This window comes from Bos mutus, chromosome 4, assembly GCF_027580195.1.
Source record: "Bos mutus isolate GX-2022 chromosome 4, NWIPB_WYAK_1.1, whole genome shotgun sequence".
Taxonomy (NCBI): Eukaryota; Metazoa; Chordata; class Mammalia; order Artiodactyla; family Bovidae; genus Bos; species Bos mutus.
The window spans coordinates 117,838,382-117,843,314 of NC_091620.1; the positions used below are offsets into that span (position 1 = coordinate 117,838,382).

Consider the following 4,933-nt stretch of genomic DNA (forward strand, 5'->3'; position numbering starts at 1 on the left):
ATCCCTTATGATTATACAGTGGAAGTGAGAAATAGATTTAAGGGACTAGATCTGATAGAGTGCCTGATGAACTATGGACGGATGTTCATGACATTGTAGAGGAGACAGGGATCAAGACCATCCTCATGGAAAAGAAATGCAAAAAACCAAAATGGCTGTCTGAGGAGGGCTTATAAACATCTGTGAAAAGAAGAGAAGCGAAAAGCAAAGGACAAAAGGAAAGATATTCCCATTTGAATGCAGAATTCAAAAGAATAGCAAGGAGAGATAAGAAAGCCTTCCTCAGAGATCACTGCAAAGAATTAGAGAAAAACAACAGAATGGGAAAGACTAGAGATCTCGTCAAGAAAATTAGAGATACCAAGAGAACATTTCATGCAAAGATGGGCTTGATAAAGGACAGAAATGGTATGGACCTAATGGATGGAGAAGATATTAAGAAGAGGTGGCAAGAATATACAAAAGAACTGTACAAAAAAGATCTTCACGACCCAAATAATAGTGATGGTGTGATCACTGACCTAGAGCCAGACATCCTGGAATGTGAAGTCAAGTGGGCCTTAGAAAGTATCACTACGAACAAAGCTAGTGGAGGTGATGGAATTCCAGTAGAGCTATTTCAAATTCTGAAAGATGATGCTGTGAAAGTGCTGCACTTAATATGCCAGCAAATTTGGAAAACTCAGCAGTGGCCACAGGACTGGAAAAGGTCAGTTTTCATTCTAATCCCAAAGAAAGATAATGCCAAAGAATGCTCAAACTACCGCACAATTGCACTCATCTCACACACTAGTAAAGTAATGTTGAAAATTCTCCAAGTCAAGCTTCAGCAATACGTTAACCGTGAACTTCCAGATGTTCAAGCTGGTTTTAGAAAAGGCAGAGGAACCAGAGCTCAAATTGTCAACATCCACTGTATCATGGAAAAACCAAGAGAGTTCCAGAAAAACATCTACTTCTGCTTTATTGACTATGCCAAAGCCTTTGACTGTGTGGATCACAATAAACTGTGGAAAATTTTGAAAGAGATGGGTATACCAGACCAGCTGACCTGCCTCTTGAGAAACCTATATGCAGATCAGGAAGCAACAGTTAGAACTGGACATGGAACAACAGACTTGTTCCAAATAGGAAAAGGAGTACATCAAGGCTGTATATTGTCACCCTGCTTATTTAACTTATATGCAGAGTACATCATGAGAAATGCTGGGCTGGAAGAAGTACAAGCTGGAATCAAGATTGCCGGGAGATGTGCTCGCTTCGGCAGCACATATACTAAAATTGGAACGATATAGAGAAGATTAGCATGGCCCCTGTGCAAGGATGACACGCAAATTCATGAAGCGTTCCATATTTTTGGGAACGCGGGTATACCTGTGGCGGATTCATTTCGATATCTGGCAAAACTAATACAATATTGTAAAGTTTAAAAAAAAAAAAGATTGCTGGGAGAAATACCAATAACCTGAGATATGCAGATGACACCACCCTTATGGCAGAAAGTGAAGAGGATCTAAAAAGCCTCTTGATGAAAGTGAAAGAGGAGAGTGAAAAAGTTGGCTTAAAGGTCAAAATTCAGAAAATGAAGATAATGGCATCTGGTCCCATCACTTCATGGGAAATAGACGGGGAAACAGTGGAAACAGTGTCAGACTTTAATTTTTTGGACTCCAAAGTCACTGCAGATGGTGACTGCAGCCATGAAATTAAAAGATGCTTACTCCTTGGAAGGAAAGTTATGACCAACCTAGATAGAATATTGAAAAGCAGAGGCATTACTTTGCCAACAAAGGTTCGTCTAGTCAAGGCTATGGTTTTTCCTGTGGTCATGTATGGATGTGAGAGTTGGACTGTGAAGAAAGCTGAGCACCGAAGAATCAGTGCTTTTGAACTGTGATGTTGGAGAAGACTCTTGAGAATCCCTTGGACTGCAAAGAAATCCAACCAGTCCATCCTAAAGGAAATCAATCCTGGGTGTTCATTGGAATGACTGACGCTGAAGCTGAAACTCCAATATTTTGGCTACCTCATGAGAAGAGCTGTCTTATTGGAAAAGACCGTGATGCTAGGAGGGATTGGGGGCAGGAGGAAAAGGGGACGACAGAGGATAAGATGGCTGGATAGCAGCACCAACTCAATGGACATGGATTTAAGTAAACTCCAGGTTGTTGATGGACAGGGAGGCCTGGTGTGCTGCGATTCATGGGGTCACAAAGAGTTGGACACGACTGAGCAACTGAACTGAACTGAACTGATATTTGCAGTTGTTTTGTCTCGATTTCATTTATTTCTGCTCTGATCATTATGATTTCATTCCTTCTACTCACTTTAACTTTTCTTTGTTCTTCTTTCTCTAGTTGTTTTAAGTATAAAGTTAGGTTGTTTATTTGAGATTTTTATTGTTTCTTGAGGTAAGATTGTATTGCTATAAGCTTCCCTCTTTGAATTATTTCTTCCTTTTGGTTTCTGTCCCCCTAATGTTGGTCCAGTGGTTTGTGTTATCTTTGTATAGGGTGAGATTTGTGCTGAGTTTTGTTTGCTTGTTTGTTTGTATGTTTTTCCCCTGATGGGCAAGGCTGAGTGAGGTAGTAATCCTGTCTGCTGATGATTGGGTTTGTATTTTTCTTTTGTTTGTTATTTAGTTGAGGCATCCTGCACAGGGTGCTACTGGTGGTTGGGTGATGCTGGATCCTGTATTCGAATGGTTTCCTTTGTGTGAGTTCTCACTATTTGATACTCCCTAGGGTTAGTTATCTGGTAGTTTATGATCTTGGAGTCAGTGCCCCCACTCCAAAGGCTCAGGGCTTGATCTCTGGTCAGGAAGAAAGATTCTACAAGTGAGTTGTTATGGCATTAAGTGAGATTAAAACAAATACTCCAGAATGAGAAACCAAAGAGGAACCCCAGACAAATGGCAGTTACAAAATCAGGCAAATAATAATTAAAATAATGGAATATACACATATACATATACACCCATAAGCAAACTCAAAACAGTCCAACAAAAGTAAAGTACAGTAGATTGCCCTGGGAAATAAAAAATTATATTTACCAGTTAGAACAAGACTAATTAAAGCACAAACTGGAAAACAAAACTAAAGCAAGGTGCCAAGTGGGAAATAAAGCAATGAAAACAAAACTAACAAATATACTAACAGGAAAGGAAATAAAGAGAAGAGAAAAGAATAGATATGAAAAGCTAAATAGAGGTAGATGAAGAAGATGTATATATTCTAAAAATTAGCTGCAAGGGGAAAAGAACAGAGGCAAAGGCAAACAAATATAGAAAAAATAATAGATTTTAAAAACCTAAAATTATAAAAAAAGAGAAAAAAAAATAAGAAAGAAAAACAGAGAGAGAAAAAAAGGAAAACTCCAAAAACTGCAAAAGGCCAACAGAGAGGCAGAGGTTTATAACAATAATAAAATATGTGACTGAATGGTACACATATACATATATACCCATAAACAAAATCAAAACAATCCAAAAAAAATAAAATACAATAGACTGACCCAGAGAACAAAGGAAACAAAAATTGTATCTACCAGTTAAGAACAAAATTAACTAAAGCACAAACTGGAAAATAAAACTAAAGCAAGGTGTCAATTGGAGAATAAAGCAATGAAAACAAAGCTAACAAATAAGTTGAGAGGAAAGAAAGAATAGATATGCAAAGTTAAATAGAGGTAGCTAAATAAGATTTATATACATTAAAGATTAACTGCAAGGGGGAGAACAGTAGGAAAAGCAAACAGATAATTAAATATAGAAAAAATAACAATAGGCTTAAAAATTTAGAAGTTAAAATTTTAAAAAGGGAAAAGGAGGGGGCGGAATAAAGGAAAATGGAAAACACATAACTGCAAAACCAAAATAGAGGCAGAGGTTTATAACAACAATAAAGAGTGTGACTGAGGAAAAAGAAAAAAGCTCAAAAGCTTAATTAAATTTCATAGTGCCAATAAAATTGACAACTACAACACGGGGGTGGGGAGGTTAAAAAAAGGGAAAAAAGAATCCAAAAGAATCTAAAGAACAAGTCAAAACATAAGAATAATAAATGCTTTTCTTGAGTCACTGCTGTCAGAGTCCTTTCCCTTGCTGAGAGTCACAGCCCACCTCACTTCCCTAGGATGACCTCCAACCCTGTGTTGATTTCTGGACCTGCTTTGGGGGCAGTTCAGATTCTAATCTGGTCCTACTCCTGTGTGTTCTTGCCTCCAATGTCCACAGCTATCAGCACTAGTGCGTTTTCTTTTGTGGGAGCTCTCAGTGTTCTTTTATATATTCCATAGATACAGAGTCTGCCTAGTTGATCTTGTGGATTTAATCTGCAGCTTGTACACCCTGTGGAAAGGTTTTGGGTCTTCTTCCTTACCCACACTGCCCCTGGGTTTCAATTGTGGTTTTATTTCCACCTGTGCATGTGGGTTGTTCACTGGGCTTTGCTTCTGAGTCTGGCCTAGAGTACTTGGGTTTGCTAAAGGGCCTGGTGTAGAGGTGGTGCAGCTGCATGGGTCACAGAGGTTCTGGTAGCACCAGGTAATCAGGGGAGTTGGCAGCTAGGGCAGCAGGAAATATGGTGCCTTAGAAGGGTATAGCAACTAGTCTTGGCCAATATGCTCCAGTATTCTTGCCTGGAGAACCCCCCTGACAGAGAAGCCTGGCAGGCCACAGTCTACAGAGCTGCAAATAGTTGGACACAACAGAAGCAACCCTCCACACATAGACAAAAGGCTTTTTTCTTTTTTTTGCCTGTGGCAGCTCTATCTCAGTGAGAGTTGAGCGTGAGTGTGGTGCAGCTGCTTGGCTTGCAGGGACCCTGGTGGCACCAAGTGTGCAGGAACATGGACTGCCTCCACCGCATGAGTTATGGCCCTATCAGAGTTTTTTTTTCTTCCAAGCCTCTTGAAGCTGGCAATCAAAAGGCCT

At 39.5% G+C, this 4,933-nt stretch overlaps 1 non-coding gene across 1 annotated transcript; it reads left to right on the plus strand.

The window, feature by feature from the left end:
• Positions 1 to 1,251: 1,251 nt before the first annotated feature.
• Positions 1,252 to 1,358, plus strand: LOC138987697 (U6 spliceosomal RNA). Its single transcript, XR_011464077.1, has one exon. It is a non-coding gene; the product is annotated as a U6 spliceosomal RNA (small nuclear RNA).
• Positions 1,359 to 4,933: the final 3,575 nt, after the last annotated feature.